Source organism: Cyclopterus lumpus, chromosome 21 (assembly GCF_009769545.1).
Source record: "Cyclopterus lumpus isolate fCycLum1 chromosome 21, fCycLum1.pri, whole genome shotgun sequence".
Classification (NCBI taxonomy): Eukaryota; Metazoa; Chordata; class Actinopteri; order Perciformes; family Cyclopteridae; genus Cyclopterus; species Cyclopterus lumpus.
Window position 1 is genome coordinate 21,132,186 of NC_046986.1, and position 14,661 is coordinate 21,146,846.

A 14,661-nucleotide genomic window follows, 5' to 3' on the forward strand; every position below is an offset into this window, starting at 1 on the left:
ATCATTTCACAATGTCTATGCAGTCGTCGTGACAACGGAGACACAAACACAGCTTATCATGGACAACATCTGTGTGACGTGATACTGAAACAAAAATCGAGAGAGAAAAAACCATGTTCAACCCATTCAGTTACATACTTTAAGAAGCAGGAAGCAATTAATGGAAACTTAGTTTGCATTTATTTCAGTTGTTTAGTTAAGTTCTAAGTTTATTTAATTTACTATAGTTGTTGTATTTCCTTCAGTGGAGTTTAGAAGTGAAGTTACTTTTTTTTGTAGATGTTCAGATGACTTTACTTTCAATTCAGATCTTTGGTTTATTTTGAAGTGGAAGCAGAGAATCCCGACAAAACAATCAAATAAATAGATGCAAAAATGAAACAAAAAATGTAGAACTAAAAAGATGCAAGTGACAAAAAGCAGACACATTTGAAGAAGCAACGAATAAACAACAGATTATATGTCTATAACGGTTTGTTTGTCTTCTCTGCTGATGGAGCTCCACAAGATAACAAACATATTCACAGATTAAACATACCACTTATCTGTGGTATGTTAATAGACAGCTGATCCCTGCTGTGTTCACATCTACTGCTCACAGATCAGCATGATCAGATAGAGGACTTTGATCTCAGAGTAGGATGTGTAAGAGTGTGTGTGTGTGTGTGTGTGTGTGTGTGTGTGAGGCTGTACGGGTCCGGAGAGGGCCGCTAAGACATGGAGGAGGTGGGCGTGGCTGCTGACATTACTGAAAATGAAAGGAAACGACTGTTTATTACACACACACGCACACAGACAGACGTTGTGACCATATCAGATAACCTTTTCAAATTTCCCCTCATGTTTCGTTGAATTAAACCGCTTCTGCACTGTGCTGCTGTGACAGAAAATGCTTGTTTCTGATTGTCTGGTAGTATAGTGACCACTCGTAGTGCTCGTTGGCGAGCTAACTGCTAACACACTAGCCAGCCTGAACGCATGCAAGCCCTGGTCAGTCAGAGTAGTTCTCCAAGGCAGCCTGGTTGCTAACGGGGCAGTATTTGCAACGTTGACAGAATGGGTTAAATATAAGTGGGTTGTGCCTCACAGCCAACAAGCTCTCAGTTCCCTCAAAAAATCTAATTCACCTGCCGACGTTCACCAAAGTTGAACCCGCACAGAAGAAATTAGCAGATTTTTTAAATGTTTTAAATGCTGACAATGGCCTTTTTTCTAAACCCCAGGTCTGGACCAAATCCCCCAGAAGCAGGTGAACTTAACTCTTGTGTGCAGTCCAAATATCATCTGTACTCATCATTCTCATTCTTTCAATAGAGCAGGCAAAACCGAAGAGATAATAATTAATTTACATACTTTAAGGCCTTTCGTCCATCGTCCAGTTCGTCATCCAACCACCGTACTGTCAAAGTGTAAACAGGAAGTGGGACTGTGAACCGTGATGGCCAGTTTGGGTCATAGTTTGACTTGGGTCATGGTTTGATCGACTTCTTTTTAGTGATGCTGCAATGTCCTACGATTACAGTAATTAACTTGGTTATTAATGCTGTTATAATTAGAAATTCAAAACATAATGGATAAAGCTCTGAAAATACTGGAATTAGCCCGTTTACATTGTTCTAATATCATTTTACCTGTTTACGTCAAAATGTATGCTGAAGTTGTATCCTAGTAACAGCGGTAAACAGACACACGGATCGGAACTCAGAGAAAACCCATCTGATTTAAAACATGAGGACACACACACACACACACACACACACACACACAGAGCACTGTGAAGCCCTGTGTGTCCACAGCCCTATATGGAGATGTTCCTGTAGTTGAGGTCACTGACAGTGAGCCATGGCAACACGCAACACACACGCGCACACACATACACGCACGCACAAACACACACACTCACACAACACAGTGATGTGTGAATCTAGGTCAGTAATATAAACTCTAAAACACAGAGGACTGTAAATATTTTAGCAGTGATGTATGTGCAGTGACACACACACACGCACCCCGACACACAGACCCCCCGGGGGGAGGGAGGGGAGGCAGGGGGTGTCTGAACAGCTTGTGACGTCTCCAGGCCATGATAACGTCGGCTAATTGGTTCCATCAGGGCTCAAAGTGTGTGCATGTGTGTGTGTGTGTGTGTGTGTGTGTGTGTGTGTGTGTGTGTGTGTGTGCGTGCGTGTGTGTGTGTGTTTTCGTTTCCTTCCTAAGCAGCGTGGCAAAAAAGGGTCGGTTACCACTTTGGAGCACAAGATGCAGCCGAAGCGGTCCAAGTGGAGGGAGGAGAGTGTCTCGACATCCTTCATAGGTGGTTTCACACCAATTCACCTTGAATGGTTTTGACTCGGACAACTCGGACTGTGACCTCACCACCTCTCCAGAAGTTGGTAAAAAACAGGGTGAAACGATTCCCCAGTGATCAAGGGGTTCAATTCCAGGTAGTGCCACCTACCTAAGGTACACACCAATGGTGGAAGAATTAAGTACTTAAATCCTTTACTTGAGTAAAACACCACAGTGGAACGCTGACTAGAATAAAAGTCAGTGATTCACTCCTACTCATTATGCTGTTATTTAAGATCATTTGAATGTTGCTGGTAAAGCTGGAGCCAATTGTAGGCTCTTAAATAATGCTAGTTAGCTTATAGTAAAGCATCATAATATATATGAAGTATTATTAATCGGAAACTGCAAAGTACCTCGTAACTAAAGTCATCAAACAAGTAAAGACTACAATATGTTCTCCTGAATTGTAGTGGAGTAGCACGAAGGGAAAAACTCCAGTGAAGCACAAGCACCACCAACCTAGACTCCAGTGAATGTACTTACTTTCCACTACTTTATGCTAAGCTACGCTAACAGGCTCCTGGCTGTTGCTTCATGTTGAACAGATAAATACGAGCGTGGTATCAATCTCCTCCCCTAACTCTCTGCAGAGTCTTTAAGTTCTCTATCCGCGGGGGAGCGATGTAGATCCTGTCATCCGCCTGTGTCTGCGTCCACAAACCTCGTGACCGTACAAACCGACAGCGCACGTGTGCCTGTGCAGCAGCATAATCAGAGACGCTTGGAGTGCACCGGGGCCTTCGGAGGGAGACAAGGGCTGCAGTGTGAGAGGACTGCATGTTACAGAAAGAGTGGAAACATGGAAAACATGCCGAAAATAAATAGAATTTAAAAAGAAAGTTAAAAATGTCTGGGGCCAATCAGGAGAACCGAGGGAGGTTCTCGGATGAGAAAAGAAACATCTTCAAACCCAGCTGCCTTTCGACTGGACGATTTTAGATTTTCTATAAGCTGAGCGAGTGAGAGACGAATGAAATAAACCTGACTGTTAACTGAAGACAGAAAACTCATCACAGAACGGTGCAGGAGTCCCGACTGTGCCACTCAACATAAATAAACTCCCCCCACCCCACCCCACCCCAACTGGGTCAGAGTTCATGTCGTCAGTCTGTCTTATTTCAAATACAACAGTAATGAATGACAAAATTAGAGGAAAGAGACTGTTTACTGTGTGTGTGTGTGTGTGTGTGTGTGTGTGTGGCCATATGTTGAATCAGTAATGAGCTATAGGCCTGCAGCAGTTAGACTCTGTGTGTGTGTTGTCCCACAGGCGACACAAGCTGTTACTGAAGAAGAAGCCTGTGGACACACACACACACACACACTGACTGAGGACATGACTACACACAGTGAGACCCTTTAGCAGCTCTTTCTTTTCTAAACACGCTCCTCCTTCATGTCTTGAGAAGGAGGAGAGTTAGAGTTAGGTACTGAACAATCACAAGAGGAACATACGAGGAGTTCAACTAATGGCGCTCCAGACTGAAGCCCCGTCACAGACCTGGAATCTGTAACATTGTTGTCATCCAAATAGGTGCCCCTTACGTAAATGTTATCGAGACACGACAGGACATTTACAGAAAGAGGATTATATATTATATATGCATATATGTTGAGCTCAAGTCTGGTGTGTTCACGTTTGTCTTCAGTCTTTTACAGTCCGGACGAGCGTACAGTGACGCCGGAGCCAACACACTTTAAATCCCGGGTCAGACTCGGTGTGAAGACTCAGCAGCTCCAACCTGTAACAACACCTCCAAGCTCTGCAGTGACGCCCCACGGAGAGGAGGAGAGCTGTGATTGGTCAGCTGGGACTGCTGACCAATCACAGCTCCATATTCCTAATTTTGAATGATTTGACTGAAGACAACAAAGCAGTCCAAAAGAAGAAGAAGAAATGTATGGTATTCCAAAACTGACTAAATACAAAACTGGAAAATGAATCAAAATCCTTAAGTAATAAATTCAACAAATTCTCTGTATTTAAAAGACAAATAAAAGGTAAGAAAATCTAATAATTTATTAAATGAATGTTCAGTTTTTGGTTATCCATATCTATTTAAAATGCATCCATGGTTCTTTATTTCTGAATGTAATTTATAAATGTTATGTTGGCCATTTGGGTCCTACAAATAACTGTAAATACTATTTCTATAAACCTTCCTCTCTTATTGTGATCGTTCCTCTTATCCACACAGAGAATGAGAGAATGTAAACATGATTAGTTTGAATAGCAAACACGACCCGTTGATGTGATAGATACGATGCAGAGTTTCACCCAAGAGCTCCTTCCTGTCCCGAAGTCCTTCACGATGATGTCACATCCTGTCTGGAACAACAGCCATTGTGCTCCCCAGGAAGTGAGCTTCCCGCAGAAGGTGTGTTCTTCCCACCGAGGGTCAGTCAGTGCGGTCTGACACAGGAAGAGTCATGATGGAGATCCATCACTCATGACAGTATTTTTTAACTGTATGTTCACACCAATGCAGGTCATTTACGAGCTGAGGCGTGCGTCTCTCCTTCCATGAACATGTAAGATGATCCTCGAAGTTCGCAACAATACAATATTCTGTGGTTCACAGCTCCCATGTCACAAGTTTTTTCACTGTGACTTAAAGCAAGAGAGTTTGACAACTGTTTCAATTTTGACAAATTCCATATCTGTGGTTATGATCGATATCTCCATCTCTCCCCAATATGCATCAGTTCATCTTTATACCCTTATGAAAGACTTAAATACTGAAGAAAGGCAGTCATTCAACGTCAAAATAAAAACATCCGGCTTCTTTGACCATCCTACCCTGCGTGTTTTTTTCTATTTTTGGGGGGTCAGTAGACTATGAACGTGTATTTTCTCTGAACGTCCAATAACAACGCGTGTGGATTTACATTGGAGGAACTTGAAAGCTTGGTGAAGTTCGGTGGGTAAAGATGCAAAAGCGTTTTATTGGGCATGACAAAGCGCCAGCGTTTGAAGCCCCTGGGAACTCAGGCGCTGAGGCTGCCTGCTGCATCTGATCCCATTAAAGACCGTTAACCACGCAATACAAGTCGGTGATATCCACAGACTCGAATCTCACCGCGATACCACAGAGTCAAATGTTTAGCATTATGAGACACATCACGACACACCATTAATACAGCCAATTTAACGGATACGTTGCTCCGAGATAACTTTCTCCTCATTGATATATTGCTGGAAAAAAGTTGAAAAACTTCGATCATCGATAACTCAGGCGGCAGAAAAGAATATATCGGCGGTCGTCCTCGCTCCACTCGCCACTGCCATCATGTTTACATTAGAAACAATGGAGGGAGAGTCGGCCATTGCTCGCTGTCAAACAGACAAAACATTACCGAGACTATTATTAGTCTGCACATCAAATTAGTTCAATGAAAAACTGTGCCGGAGGAAGCACTCAGACCTTAGCACACTGCAAAAATATTATTTTACGACTAAAAGTCTTACATTGACAATGGTACTTCTAAATACGTAAGCATAATCAGCTAAATATACTTTTAAGAACTGCAACGAATGATTCTTATTTTGATAATGTATTGTATCATTGACGTATTGTTAGATTTTTCACAGGCGATGACGCTCGCATGACTGTTCATGAGAGTTAATCTGTCACTGATTGTTTACACGTTCATAGAGCTGGTGTAAAATCGTCTGCTGCATCAGACTCTGAACGGGACACAAAGGACTTTGTTTTGTCTGTTAACCTGCAGCTTCATTAAGCTAACGAGCATCAATTTATTATGTTAATGAGCTGCAGATAAAATCTCCCCCTAGGGGAAAACTGATAGTCTGTTAACGAGCTGGCGGGTGAGAGGCAATCTGATTGGTTCAAACGGCAGTTAGAGGCAGTGTGTGTGTGTGTGTGTGTGTGTGTGTGTGTGTGTGTGTGTGTGTGTGTGTGTGTGTGTGTGTGCGTGCGTCCATGCGTGTGTGTGTGTGCAAGTGTGTGTGTGTGTGCATGTGTGCGTGCGTGCGTGCGTTTGTGTGTTTGTGTGTGTGTGTGATGGGAAGGAGGCCTTCATCCTGAATTTTATCACTCTGTGGCCATGACATGCTTATCTCTGACAACTACACACACACCCACGCACACACACACACACACACACACACATTCAAGACCTTGTCCCACTCTGGTCTCCTGCCAGACAAGAAAGGATCTATGTGTCGGTGTATGTGTGGTGCGCGTGCGCGCGCATGTGTGTGTGTGTTGGATCCAGCTGTTTGCCTCATATCTGTGACCTCCTGTGGTCGCTGTGTGGGTGTGTTGGGGGGAAGGAAGCTATAACGGGTTTACACTAATATCATCTCTAATGAAGCTCTGTGTGTGTGTGTGTGTGTGTGTGTGTGTGTGTGTGTGTGTGTGTGTGTGTGGGTGTGTGTGTGTGTGTGTGTGTGTGCGTGTGTGTGTGGGTGTGTGTGTGTCCACATGAGCTCAGAGAGAGACAGGCAGATGGATGACATCCTCCATTTAAGTGGAATGAAGTCAGGTTTGTGTTGACGAATGCACAATTTAAAGCATCAAAGCTGGAAAACATTGTAAAACAGTACTATGTTCCTTATTATCTGATCAGAAGAGAATACGAGCAGTTTAATAAAGATTACAGCAGATAGAAGTAGGACTACAGTTGCCTCAGACTCAACAGCATCAGTTATTTCAGCCAAAAGACGAAATGTTGAGGTTCAAGTGACAACGCAGTCGTCCTACTGATAAGAATCCAGATTTGAAAAAACTTTGGTAACACTTTAAAAGACATCCTGCTATTTACATTTTCTTGTATAAATCAGGTTTCAATAAAATACTTTAAAAAGGCCAGTGTGTAGCATTCAGGGGATCTATTGACAGAAATGGAATATAATATTCACAACTATTACAACTCTTTACATTAGTGTATAATCACCTGAACATAATGTTTTCGTTACCTTAAAATGAGCCCTTCACATCTATATAGGGAGTGGGTCTTCTTCACGGAGCCCACTAATACTGGTATAATGAAATACATTTTACCAGTATTTTTGTAAATACTTACTCACAAAGTACAGTAATGAGAAACACAACTGAGCTTCGGGAAACACTGATTCACTAAAAACCAATAACCGAGTAATTACGTACATAATATGCCACCAAACATGTGAGGGGTAAGCAATACTTAAATGTAGGGACCGGTAGGAATCAACCATCCAATGGCATCACGGCTGGATAAGGAAGACCTGGATACAGTATTTCATAAAACTAATACTACTTTCTCACTTTCCCCTCTTAGATTGAATCATTCGGACCGGTGTTTGAACCTCTGACCTTCTGATTTATTCCCATCAACACTGAGGTCATACCCATAATCATTTATTTATTCTTCCTTCCTTCAACCTGAATGGAAGTCCTTGTGTGCCCATTTTAATTGTCCATTGACTTTGTATGCAGACCTTTTTAGACCTGCAACCTGCGACGAGCACAGTTTGCACATCTTGTACAATCTGGTAATATGGAGAAGCACATGAAGTATAGTAAGAATAGTGCACTGTCGGCATCATTACACAGTGTGAAGTGACGAGCCGGATGAAAGTGACACACTGTGAAAAACTATGAAGGAACAATTTTAAAATTTGACCTTGACTTTGACAAATCAGAGGTTCCCTTTGTCGACTGGGAGCCCTCTTTAATTCATTCATCTTAAACCCTTCTTCGGCATGGAAAATGATTGTCAGCATTCACACAGAGACTGCAGTGTCTTTAACTGCAAAATACACACACTATCCCATTAGCAGCTGGCTTGTCTCCCACAGCTCTCCGACTGGTTTCCAACTGTTCAGGGTTAATTAATAAACTGCAGGAAGCGAACCTTCTTTTTCCTGACTTTGTCCCACTTTGTATTACAGCTGTTTTCTTATGTCCGCCCTCTAAAATGTGTCTCGTTATGCTTTGACACATGGCGTCATCGGACGCATGCAGATGTGGTTCAACGTGGAAACCGATCTACTCAAAGGGAAGTGACATCACTGGTGTGTCCCTGGTGGGTGACATCACTGCTGAGTCCCGGCTTCTGGCCACATCAGACGGTTCACTCTGAACTGTTGTGGCGTTTGCTTGCGCTTTGAAACTTATTAAAACTACCCCACACACTTACAAGTCATACCTCATTTGTAGCTAAATGCCCTCCAGATCGACACAAAGGAGCGTTTTCTCATCTGAAGCCCGTCAGCAGAACAACAATCGGTAACCAAAACTTGACTTTTAATGATGATAGTTTCTTACTAGCATGTACGACGGCATGAAAAAGCATAAGTCACAGAGATCGGTCAGATTGTGGATGCACTTGTGTGTGGTGTCATTCTGTATATCTCTTCTTGTCATGTGACCCTAAATACCTCCGGGAGGTTCAACACATGACTGAAGACAGTATCAGCAAATAAACACACACACACACACACACACACACACACAAATAGCCTCAAGATGGTGACAGCAGTGCATCAAAACCCTTTGGTCAAGAGCCTCTGATGACCAGGCTGTCATGAAATTTACCGATCACATTCGGGCTTTCTCGAGGATCTCTCATTGTCTCCCTTGACATTTGGCTCAGACATTCACGTGCACCTCTTTATGAATTAACATTAGTGATCCAACTTGTGCCATCATCAGGTCCAAATATTATTGTGTCCCAATACTTTTGTTAATGCCCAAATATCTACAAAACTAATTCCCTTCAGCAAATGTTGGCATGCTAACATGCTAAAGAGATGCTGCTGATCATGAAAACGGGAACGTGGACGCCAAAAGACTTCCCGTTGTTCTCTCAGCAAGCTAGCGAGTGGACATGTACTGCAGGAAATGACGGAGGAAAAAGATGAGGCTGTTGGAAAAATCCACATATTATAGGTATTATAAAATTACAACGTATTATAAAACGTATTATAAAATTACAAAGAAAAAGTCTATACGTCTAGAAGTACAACCGTCCACCGAAAACTCAACGTCAGCAAACAAGTCACAATTCATGAACTCTGAGCTTTCAGAAAATGTTCACTTACCAGGTTGCGATTACCACCAGATGTGGGTTTTCCATAATTGTCTCTTTTGTGAACAGGGTAAACACAACCCCATTCGAAGGCACAATAAGATGAAGAACATGGTAATCCTTTTACCTAAACATTAGTATTACTTAGCCTTGTCATGAGCATGTTAGCATTTAGCTCAAAGCACTGCTGTGCCTTAGTACAGCCTCATAACGCTCTTAGCTAACGGGGCAAGTATACACCAACAAAGCTGGTGTCAGACCTTCGGATAGCTTTGGAAACTGTTCGCCTGCCCATACCGTGATGATATTCCATGTAAACTTTTGTAACTTTCCAAAACAGACAATCTGACGTTCACATCCACTTGACAAGCTGCAAGAAAGTAATTGAACTTTGGATTTGAACTTTGAGAAAGCTTTTCCAAATAAAATGTAGTGTGTGGTTGGAAAATAAATGTATGAGTCCGATAGGCCACATATGGTCACTACAATGGTTGCCACTTCCTCACAGCTGGTTTTGGTTGTAAATTATTTGCTGACCATAGCAACTGCGTTGAACTTCTTATTTTTCCTTCTTGTTTTTTGACAGCGAGGCTCTCTAGATTGGATTGGGCATGCTGAGGAGGTTTTAGCACCCGTTGCCCCCGGCAACAGATGTTGGCTTGTCCTTTGTTTCCGTCGCTCCCTCTTCCTGTTGTCACAGGAAGTTCACCTCTGTCAAGGTCTCGCCTGTTTAAAGGACATCAAAATGAAAGCACTGAACGCTGACCTTCTGTCAAAATAAGAGTTTAGGTCCTTCATCCCTGTCGGAGAAAAAAATTAACTTCTTGGACACACACACACCTCTCTCTTCATGCCTCGCTTCGATCCATCTTTCTATTACAGCCCTCTTAAAAGCAGAGGTTACTGAGGGAAGCCCCGCCTCTGCTTCTCCCTGATTCCAGCCCAACTCTTGAGATTCTTTTGTATATAGGAAATGTTTTGTTAAGTATGGTCGGCTGCACTTGTTGCTGCTTTCTTGCCAAGAGTGAGATGGGAAGATTGAATTATATGTGGCTACGAACATCAGCTGGTTAGCTTAGCATAAAGACTGGACATTTCATTCAATGGACACATTGACATATTCGCTCATAAACTTTTGCTGTAGTAGTTTTGGTTTTGGAAGGGCTTAAAAAAAGAAGGCTACTTGAAGTCCAAGTGAAACGGAAGTTAGAGCATCTTTAGCCTCTGGGACGAATGCCCCAGAGAAAACGAATATTTGGTATGGGAGTGTAGTGGAGGATATTCGGTGTACAGTTAAAGGAAGGATTTTAATAAAATCCTTTGCATGACTGCAGTTCGACACACACACCTCTTCAAGTCGCAGATTGATTGATGGACAGATGTGGTTGAAATTGGTTGGTACTAGCTCACGTAAGCATTCACATTGTTTTACAGGTAGAAAAGATGATATAAAATATGAAGAAATCAAATGTTTTGTATTATATTGTTATAAAGCCGCACAGGGTGATCTTAAGATTTAAATATCCATTTTTCATTTGATCTCGACTTTAAAAAGTATTATTTATTTCAAAATATTCTACACTCTTGAACATACATGTGAAAATGTTTTCAATTTATGTGTGTTATTTTCAAAACCTCACTGATCGGTGTGGATCCTGTCGAATATTTTAACATGATGTTTGATGAATGTTTTCCTGACAGCATTAAACGGTTCAAATCTCTCCCAAACAAACAATGAGCGAGTCTTCTCAACCAGCTGACAGCTGCACTCAGTGGATGTGTGTACGTGTGTGTGTGTGTGTGTGTGTGTGTGTGTGTGTGTGTGTGTGTGTGTGTGTGTGTGTGTGTGTGTGCGTGTGTCTGTTGAATCAATCTCCATCATAACCAGTTTCCAGAATTACCCATTCAGATGTTTATTTTGCTCGTTAAAATAAACAAACAGGAAGTGAGACAGAATGGCAGGAATGGGACATCCTGTGAGCGGAGAGCCTCAGTAATGACCTCCAACCAATCAGAGACTAGAGCAGCAGTGAGGTCACGTCCTGTCAGCTCAACGCCATCGGAGGGAAACTGAGAAAAATGTAGCTGTTTTCTATTTGGAAACAAAAACGCCTTTTTATTGTGTGAACACAGCAGCGAGTGGAGAAGAGAAAGAGGCGTTTTGGTTGTTGATGACTGAAGCCACACACACACACACACACACACACACTATAATCCTGAAATATCTTGCATTTATGCTAATGAAGGTTTTACTCCTGACCGTGTATGATGATGAAAGGGATGTTGTTTTCCTTGTGGTTGCCAGTAGCGATGTTGACATCGAGAGCAGCTGGCGTAACTGGAGGCATTGCCACAGCAGCACGGACCCACAATGCCTCTGGAGCAAAACAGCTGTTCTGACCAGGGGCGAGAGACCTAGAAAAAGAGCGAGAGACAGTCTCGTAGTAGTGACATACAGTCTTGCAGTGCAGCGGTGACTGAAATCAAGGAAAAATTAGTTTGGCCCTTATTGACCTCCTCCAAGTTCCCATTTTATACCGACAACATGCACTGCAGTACATTGGTACAGAATACTGCTTAGTGTCAGGTCTTCTGTCAGTGGCAGGTCATCTGAGTCAAATTAAGTCAGCACAAAAAAGTGGCTATGATCAGTATTTGAAATGGGCAGGGAACCTCAGAACCGCCACACCCTGGACACCGTACGCCAAAACCACGAGACACAAGAACAGTTTCTTTCCACATATATGTACGTAGTTTATGTACATATCATCTAAATGTCTCCATGCTGTATGATATACATGCATATACTGTACATTACCAACTACTTACAGTTAACTATCACATCACTTGATTTTTATTCCAGCACTATTTGAATGGTTTGTGTTTTATAATCTTTGTTCAGCCGTTGTCTGTCTTTTCTTACCTGCATGTCTGTCAATTGTTCTGTAAACATAAATTGTGTGAAAGTATTGAGAGCATCTTACGATCAAACTCCTCGTATGTGCACACATGCTTGGCAAATAAAGCGGATTCTGAACAATAGATTAAATAAAATATATCGAATAGTGAATGTTATAACCTGACTCTGCAGTGCTCTCTGGCAGCCTTCAGTTTATTGTTTGGGTTTTCTGGCCCCCAACTTTAGCCCAATGCTCTTATCAACCTGTTTTCAGTAGCAGCAGTCCGCTAGCCGGTGGAGCTGTATGGAGCATTTAGCAGCTAAATAGAAAGGAATTATCCAAGGGAGTAGGTGGAAATGAGATACTGCTTTCATCCTAAAGACAATGGGCTGCAATACAGATGTGAGCTTGTCAAATAAACCATTATGGTTTCTTTTGAATGGAAACATGTGCAGCAAGCATTTGGATTTAAATAATCAAACAGTAAAGGTATAATAAATAAGTCAATTGTAAAGAAAATTTAAAATACAATATAATCAGATTGAGTTGTTGGAGACACATTATTGCACATATGAGGAAGATAATATGAAGTTTGTATAATTTGCTCATACATACATTGATGTTGACACTGCTATTGCACATAAATGAATGAATGAGCAATGGCACAGATTGAACCCGAATTGCCCATTTGGAGATTCCGCTGAAACATGCTTCTTTACTATGTACTAAAACCTCTCAAACATTGCTCACATGCAATAGCACCTGCATCCTTCTTCATGACACTCACTCTGAAACCGTTTATGCTGTGTTCCATCTTCATTTACAGATACCCAGTAACATGTGGACAGCAGATGTTTGTGGACAGCAACAGTTTTACTGTTGATTGGTGTGCATTGTCCCTATAAAATAAAGAATTCAATTATGTAAACGGACGCTTACACCTTTTGCAGAATTCTAAAAAGTGTTAGATGTATTATTATACCAAGATTATTCAACTCAACCTTGTAGTTCCAGAGATACACTCTATTCAATTTGGGCACGTCATTTATTTTCAAGCCGGGGCTTTAAGGAGACCTGACATCCAGAGCTCCAACTGAAGGATGATTTTCATTTCTTGATGAGATATGAATGCAGAGTCCAGACAGAGAAACACAAACCTGCTCTGCTTGTGAAGCTGACCTGTCCTTCTAGGTTTGGGGGCCTGTGATCGGACCACCGGTTTTCAAATGGGCAAATCAGGTCTGATCAGGTGTGTTAAATCACCTGAAGACCTGGACATGAAGAGGAACAATAGCGATAATATGACTTTAGTTTAGAAATCATACAAATATTGAGCTAAAATATAACTTTAAAGACATGTTACAAGGCACTTTACAGGAGTACAGCATAAATGCACATATGTATAATAAGATTTTCTAGATAGGATCACAAAACAAGTACGTTTAGAAAATAATCAAAGAAATACATCAAAACAAACATTTAGATAAAAATGAGCCATAAAAAAAGACTTGTTAAACTTGTTTTTAAAAGCAAGACCTTCATGATAATTGAGCTCCTCACGGCTGAAACATGGACTGAAATAAACACAACGGATTAATGGACTTCTTTTTCTCCTGCAGACCGAAGAGACTTCCTCACCGCCTGCAGAGGAAGGTATCAATACGCACTTCAGGCAAAACTAGTTCTACTAAATCAGCTGAGTGATGAAGTCATAAGAGTTTAAAGAGAAAACAGACTCTGTGAAATATGAATCGGGATGTACACTATGTGTGTTTGTGTATGAATACCATGTCTAATAAGCGTTTAAATGTGTCCTTCCTGTCCACAGTTCTCATGGTGATCGTGGGAGAGATGGGTGGGGGGGGGGAGTGTATCTAAACACAGATACACATACACACTCAAAATCAGGACCCCTCTTGTTGCAATAAGTCCATGTTGTGGGTAAAATAAAGCACAAATAATGGTTCAATACATTTTTATTAAATACTTACTTGCTACTTTTATACATTTGAACATTTACACATAACATATGATGAGATTATAGATGATGGCTCAATGATTGTTGGTACTTTAAAGGAGCAGTGTGGAGGATTTAGTGGCATCTAGTGGTGGGGTTGTAGACTGCATGCAATGTAATACCCTTCCGCTCACCCCTCCTTGCCAAACACTACAGTGGCCTTTAGGTAACGTGGGAACGCTATGTATCCTATACCTACATGTAGATATAACGGCTCATTCTAAGGTAAAGAAAACACAGTAATCCCTACATTATACATTCATGAAAACAAAGTTATGAACATTATATTCGGTTTCTGCCAATAAACCCCCATCAATACACAATGTTCCTTTGAGTATATTTTAAGATAAACTAAAT

At 41.5% G+C, this 14,661-nt stretch overlaps 1 long non-coding RNA gene across 1 annotated transcript; it reads right to left on the reverse strand.

Annotated features, from left to right (window-relative positions):
* Positions 1 to 209: 209 nt before the first annotated feature.
* LOC117750926 lies at positions 210 to 1,715 on the reverse strand. The gene is made up of 3 exons (XR_004611832.1): positions 1,632 to 1,715; positions 1,354 to 1,510; positions 210 to 748 (listed from the first exon to the last, which is right to left on the reverse strand). It is a non-coding gene; the product is annotated as an uncharacterized LOC117750926 (long non-coding RNA).
* Between the last annotated feature and the right edge of the window lie 12,946 nt (positions 1,716 to 14,661).